The sequence below is a fragment of the Nerophis ophidion genome, linkage group LG25 (assembly GCF_033978795.1).
Source record: "Nerophis ophidion isolate RoL-2023_Sa linkage group LG25, RoL_Noph_v1.0, whole genome shotgun sequence".
Taxonomy (NCBI): Eukaryota; Metazoa; Chordata; class Actinopteri; order Syngnathiformes; family Syngnathidae; genus Nerophis; species Nerophis ophidion.
Genome location: NC_084635.1, coordinates 10,310,161 through 10,317,662, shown reverse-complemented (window position 1 = coordinate 10,317,662; position 7,502 = coordinate 10,310,161). Strand labels below are relative to the sequence as shown.

The 7,502-nt window shown below is 43.5% G+C and overlaps 1 non-coding gene across 1 annotated transcript; it reads right to left on the bottom strand.

The window, feature by feature from the left end:
- Positions 1-6,691: 6,691 nt before the first annotated feature.
- On the bottom strand, positions 6,692-6,779 carry trnar-ucu (transfer RNA arginine (anticodon UCU)). Its single transcript is given in 2 exon segments — positions 6,692-6,727; positions 6,743-6,779. It is a non-coding gene; the product is annotated as a tRNA-Arg (tRNA).
- Between the last annotated feature and the right edge of the window lie 723 nt (positions 6,780-7,502).

Below are 7,502 nucleotides of genomic sequence, written 5' to 3'. Positions count from 1 at the left end.
AACCACAACACAAACCACTACGACGTCCTGGGTAGAGCCCACATAAGGGCAAGGAAAACTCGCACCCAGTGGGACGTCGGTGACAATGATGACTATGAGAAACCTTGGAGAGGACCACATATGTGGGCAACCCCCCCTCTAGGGGAACTGAAAGCAATGGATGTCGAGCAGGTCTAACATGATACTGTGAAAGTTCAATCCATAGTGGATCCAACACAACCGTGAGAGTCCAGTCCAAAGCGGATCCAACACAGCAGCGAGACTCTCGTCCACAGCGGAGCCAGCAGGAAACCATCCCAAGCGGAGGCGGATCAGCAGCGCAGAGATGTCCCACCCGATACACAGGTGAGCGGTCCATCCTGGGACCCGACTCTGGATGAGCGGTCCATCCTGGGTCCCAACTCAGGACAGCCAGTTCTTCATCCATGGCCACCGGACCGGACCCCTTCCACAAGGGAGAGTGGGACAGAGGAGAAAAAGAAAAGAAACGACAGATCAACTGGTCTAAAAAGGGAGTCTATTTAAAGGCTAGAGTATACAAATGAGTTTTAAGGTGAGACTTAAATGCTTCTACTGAGGTAGCATCTCGAACTGTTACCGGGAGGGCATTCCAGAGTACTGGAGCCCGAACGGAAAACGCTCTATAGCCCGCAGACTTTTTTTGGGCTTTGGGAATCACTAATAAGCCGGAGTCCTTTGAACGCAGATTTCTTGCCGGGACATATGGTGCAATACAATCGGCAAGATAGGATGGAGCTAGACCGTGTAGTATTTTATACGTAAGTAGTAAAACCTTAAAGTCACATCTTAAGTGCACAGGAAGCCAGTGCAGGTGAGCCAGTACAGGCGTAATATGATCAAACTTTCTTGTTCTTGTCAAAAGTCTAGCAGCCGCATTTTGTACCAACTGTAATCTTTTAATGCTAGACATGGGGAGACCCGAAAATAATATGTTACAATAATTGAGGCGAGACGTAACAAGCGCATGGATAATGATCTCAGCGTCTTTAGTGGACAGAATGGAGCGAATTTTAGCGATATTACGGAGATGAAAGAAGGCCGTTTTAGTAACGCTTTCAATGTGTGCCTCAAAGGAGAGAGTTGGGTCGAAGATAATACCCAGATTCTTTACCGTGTGGCCTTGTTTAATTGTTTGGTTGTCAAATGTTCAAGTTGTATTATTAAATAGAGGTCGGTGTCTAGCAGGACCGATAATCAGCATTTCCGTTTTTTTGGCGTTGAGTTGCAAAAAGTTAGCGGACATCCATTGTTTAATTTCATTAAGACACGCGTCCAGTTTACTACAATCCGGCGTGTTGGTCAGCTTTACGGGCATGTAAAGTTGGGTGTCATCAGAATATCAGTGAAAGCTAACACCATATTTGCGTATGATGTCACCTAGCGGCAGCATGTAGATGCTGGAGAGTGCAGGGCCAAGGACAAAACCATGGGGAACTCCACACGTTACCTTTACATAGTCCGAGGTCACATTGTTATGGGAGACACACTGCATCCTATCAGTAAGATAAGAGTTGAACCCATTTAGTGGTCAATTGTACGGAATATGTACTGAACTGTGCAATCTACTCATAAAAGTTTCAATCACCTTAAAACTCATTTGTATACTCTAGCCTTTAAATAGACTCCCTTTTTAGACCAGTTGATCTGCCGTCAATCACCTTAAAACTCATTTGTACACTCTAGCCTTTAAATAGACTCCCTTTTTAGACCAGTTGATCTGCCGTTTCTTTTCTTTTTCTTCTATATCCCACTCTCCTTTGTGGAGGGGGTCCGGTCCGATCCGGTGGCCATGTACTGCTTGCCTGTGTATCGGCTGGGGACATCTCTGCGCTGCTGATCCGCCTCCGCTTGGGATGGTTTCCTGCTAGCTCCGCTGTGAACGGGACTCTCGCTGCTGTGTTGGATCCGCTTTGGACTGGACTCTCGCGACTGTGTTGGATCCATTATGGATCGAACTTTCACAGTATCATGTTAGACCCGCTCGACATCCATTGCTTTCCTCCTCTCCAAGGTTCTCATAGTCATCATTGTCACCGACGTCCCACTGGGTCATTATTGTCACCGATGTCCCACTGGGTGTGAGTTTTCCTTGCCCTTATGTGGGCCTACCGAGGATGTCGTAGTGGTTTGTGCAGCCCTTTGAGACACTAGTGATTTAGGGCTATATAAGTAAACATTGATTGATTGATTGAATCAATCAATCAATCAAACACATCCTGCTCATAGATTGTGAGGGATTGAGGGGCGAGATCTGTGGTGGTCGTTGGTGAACTGAGCACTGCGGGTCGGAGCGGAGGAGGGGGTATCAGAGTCGTTGAAGTTGCTGGGCATTTGGAGTTGGGCTAACAGGAACAGTGTTGAGGATTAATGGGCCATCAAAGTGAGCAGAGAAGGTGTTCAAGCTTTGGGCGAGTTGTTGGTCGTTAGCTACATGTTGTGCTTTTGTATTGGAGTTAGGGAGTTGCCTAATCCCCCTACACACAAAGGCACCGTCGTTACCAGCTAACTGCTGCTGGAGTTTGAAATCAGCGATTTAGCATTTCTAACATCTCTGCTAAACCAGTATTTGGACTCCTTGTCTCCACTTTTGAAGGTTGCTTCTTTTCCTCTCCTGATGTACCTTAGCTCTGCTGCGAACCCAGAGCTTGTCATTATCATAACTCACCCCGGTGCACATTGGCACGATGTGGTCCTCAAAGAAATGGATGTATGAAGTCACAGAGTCTGTGTACTCATCCAGATTATCTGCCTAGATCACCTCCCAGTCTGTTGTCTCCAAACATGTAAACAGCTCCTCCAAAGCCTCGCTGGTCCATCTCTTGAATGTTCTAGCAACCGGTTTTACGAGCTTCAGCCTCTGTCTGTGTGCTAGAATCAGATGCACCATCTCGTAAACCTTTTTATTGAACTTTCAGAGCTTTTTATTATAAATCAAGTTGGTATGGTATGGTATATTTATCATATACCGCATTTTCCGGACCATAGGCGTACCGGATTATAAGGTGCACTGCAGATGAATGGTCTATTTTTTTAATCCTTTTTCATATAAAAGGCGAACCGGATTATCGGGCGCATTAAAGGGGTTATTGTCAAGGGTATTTGGTGACGAACCCCAAGATGCACAGATGGAGGCAGGCATGGAATGAGAAAACATAATTTAATTAAATACTAAGACAGAAACAAAACCAAAAGGGTACAAACACAAAGCGCGCACGAGGCTGATAATCAAACAAAAGGAGCTAGCCTGGGAGCTAGAAAATAACCACCAGGAGCTTAGGGTGGAAGCTAGCGGGTAACGAACAGGCAAACAGAAATCAAACTTGTATAATGAAAAATAAAACGGAAGCAGGGAACAAAAAACTGTAAGCTACAAACATCAGCTGAATATAGCTTACCGCTACGCAAAGACAAGGTACGACACGACAGGAGCAATAACACATCACAAGAGCGACTAGAAATGACATCGACAAGACAATACAATGATCCAGCAACTGACACAAAACAAAGCAGGTACAAATAGGAGCGGGCTGATTGGCAACAGGTGTGGCCAGGTGCCAATCAGCCGTAGCTGACGGGAAACACGGCACTCAGGGAACAAAACAGGAAGCTGACAAAATAAGAGCACTTGACAGGAACTAAGGACAGGAAATACTAAACACAGAGGAGAAACTAAAACACCAACAAACTGTCAGTGGCAAGCCTGACAGTTATATTATGATTTTTTTCAAAATGGAAAACACTTCTTTGTGGTCTACATCACTGTTTTTCAACCACTGTGCCGCGGCACACTACTGTGTCGTGAGATGCGATCTGGTGTGCCGTGGGAGATGATCTAATTTCACCCTTTTGGGGTAAAAAATGTTTATTTGCAAACCAGTAATTGTAGTCTGCAAATGATGTGATGTTTTTGATTGTCGGTGCAGTCTAGAATAACCGTGTAATACTCTCCCATATCAGTAGGTGGCAGCCGGTAGCTAATTGCTTTGTAGATGTTGGAAACAGCAGGAGGCAATGTGAAGGTAAAAAAATGTATTTAATGCTTAAACAAAAAAATAAACAAAAGGTGAGTGCCCCTAAGAAAAGGCATTGAAGCTTAGGGAAGGCTAAAACTGAACTACAAAGTAAACAAAACCAGAATGCTGGACGACAGCAAAGACTTACTGCGGAGCAAAGACAGCGTCCACAATGTACATCCATACACGACAATCAACAATGTCCCCACAAAGTAAGGATAATCCATCCATTTTTCTACTGGTTATTCCCTTCGGGGTCAGGGGGGGGGGGGCTGGAGCCTAGCTCAGCTGCAATCGGGCGGAAGTCGGCGTACACTCTGGACAAGTCGCCACCTCATCACAGGGTAAAAACAACTGAAATATTCTTGATTGCTAAAACAAAGTGGATGCGGGAAATATCGCTCAAAGGAAGACATGAAACTGCTGCAGGAAAATGCCCAAAAAATAGGAGAGCAAGACAAGAAGTAAAACACTACACACAGGAAAACCGCAAAAAATACAATATAAGTCGGGGTGTGATGTGACAGGTGGTGACAGTACACCTACTTTGAGACAAGAGCTATAGTGATGCATGCTTGGTTATGCTTTAAAGTCACATCCAACAATTGCGACAACGACTTTTTACTGTCAACTGAGTTTTGTTTTTTACTGATTTCTGCTGGTGGTGTGCCTCCGCATTTTTCCAACAAAAAAAATGTGCCTTGGCTCAAAAAAGGTTGAAAAACACTGGTCTACATATCATGTAATGGTGGTTCTTTGGTCAAAATGTTCCATGGATTATGCATTTAATTATTCTCGTATGTTTAATGCACCGACAATCCTTCAAGCGGTGTGGCTTCATAGCTAAACAAAGTCGTACTAAAACGTTTTGATAGATTTTTGAGCGCCGTGTGTAATATTTTACATTTTCAACGGAACATTTAAAATGTTGGTGTTGTTTACTTGAGACATATTGCCATCATAGTGCAGCCTAAACGTATCTCTTATGTTTGACTGCCATCTACTGGTCACAATTATCATTTAAGGCCTACTGAAATGAGATTTTCTTATTTAAACGGGGATAGCAGGTTCATTCTATGTGTCATACTTGATCATTTCGCAATATTGCCATATTTTTGATGAAAGGATCTAGCAGAGAACATTGACGATAAAGTTCGCAACTTTTGGTCGCTAATAAAAAAGCTGGAAGTAGCAGACGATGTGCGCGTGATGTCACGGGTTGTAGGGCTCCTCACATCCTCACATTGTTTACAATCATAGCCACCAGCAGCCTGAGTGATTCGGACCAACAAAGCGACGATTTCCCCATTAATTTGAGCGAGGATGAAAGATTCGTGGATGAGGAAAGTTAGAGTGAAGCACTAGAAAAAAAAAAGGCGAGTGCAGTGGGAGCTATTCAGATGTTATTAGACACATTTACTAGGATAATTCTGGAAAATCCCTTATCTGCATATTGTGTTACTAGTGTTTTAGTGAGATTATTAAGTCATACCTGAAAGTCAGAGGGCTGCGGTGACCGCCAGTGTCTCTGAGAGAAGACAATGGAGGAGCCAAGATGACAGCTGCTGCAGGAGGACGCTAACTCCGCACAAGTCTCTGGTGAGAGCCATCTTAATAACACAATTTTTAGATATGTATATAAATATATATATGTATATAAATATATATATGTATGAAATACTTGACTTTCAATGAATTGTGGCTATATATATTTATTTTTATTATCTATATAAATAAAATAAATAGTTGAATTTCAGACGGCAACTATCAAATGCGATGAGGTGGCGACTTGTCCAGGGTGTACCCCGCCTTCCGCCCGATTGTAGCTGAGATAGGCGCCAGCGCCCCCTGCGACCCCAAAAGGGAATAAGTGGTAGAAAATGGATGGATGGAACTATCAAATACCCAGTAATAAAACCCCAGTTGTTCTACTAACTGTACTGTGCTTGCTGGTTATTTAAAAAAAAAAAAAACAACAACACTTACCTTTCACTATTTGAGTAGCCTTTGTTCTGCCATTTGCGTACTGACAAGAGTCACTTGCCGTCAGGTGCGCGACACCACGTAAATCGTTGGCCAATCAAAAAGCAAACCCATAACGCTATAGCCAACATTCACCAGGAGATGGCGACAGACAACATAGAATCACTCTATTACAGAAGGCGTCGCCATGGCTGTAACTTCCTCGTTCTTCTGCTTCGTCTCCTCGTGTGTGCAGTTTTTTATTAAAAATCCATAGATGTTGTAACGTGATTGGGCAGGCAAGCTGTTTATATAACAGGAAAGCGGACGTGAAAACAGGCTGTCCCCATTCATGTCCGCATGGAGCTGGAGGGGGCGTGAATTTCGGGAGAACATTTCTTCCGGGAGGTTTTCAGGAGAGGCGCTGAATTTCGGGAGGCTCCCGGAAAATCCGGGAGGGTTGGCAAGTATGAATAAGGAACACGTGATTTGGTTATTGAGCTAACTCTGAGCACCGTCTGATTTTAACACTTATTACTACTGGGAGGAAAGGTCTCCATTTTACAAGTGCTTTGCTCGTTTGAGTTGTTCTTTTTCTTGGTTGGAAGAAGCGCAGATGAGTAGCACATGCAGCGGAGTGACATGTGACATGTTTGAATCTGTTTTTGTTCTGTGCCGCCAAAACACTTAAAAGTCGACTCTGGTGGGACTCGAACCCACAACCTTTGAATTGCCTCATCAATCTCTAGAAGTCCAACGCGCTATCCATTGCGCCACAGAGCCTGTTGAGCACTCATGCAGATTTGCCCTACAGACTCGTACAACTGCCGGGGGGTTGGGAGGGTGCTAAAGTTCAAAGGTCACAGCTGTCAGTACTTCAAAGAATGAAAGATAGACTCTTGTCAAAATGTCCTCAAAGGTAACATGACTTCATTACGTAAGTTTTACTAACTTTTTTTGACCAGGCGGGGGCAGTGTTACATTCTGGGAAAATGTAATACATGATAATAATCATAGTAAAACTAAGAATATAATACATTAAAATTGTAATATCTATATATTTTCAATGATGAGAATTAATACAAATACAGTGGGGCAAAAAAAGTATTTAGTCAGCCACAGATTGTGCAAGTTCTCCCACTTAAAATGATGACAGAGGTCTGTAATTGTCATCATAGGTACACTTCAACTCTGAGGGACAGAATGTGGAAAAAAAAATCCAGGAATTCACATTGTAGGAATTTTAAAGAATTTATTTGTAAAATTATGGTGGAAAATAAGTATTTGGTCAACCATTCAAAGGAGGTTTTGGCTCAAAATCTCACGATGCATGACCCCTTTCACTCTTTCCTTAACACGGATCAATCGTCCTGTCCCCTTAGCAGAAAAACAGCCCCAAAGCATGATGTTTCCACCCCCATGCTTCACAGTAGGTGTGGTGTTCTTGGGATGCAACTCAGTATTCTTCTTCCTCCAAACACGAAGAGTTGAGTTTATACCGAAATG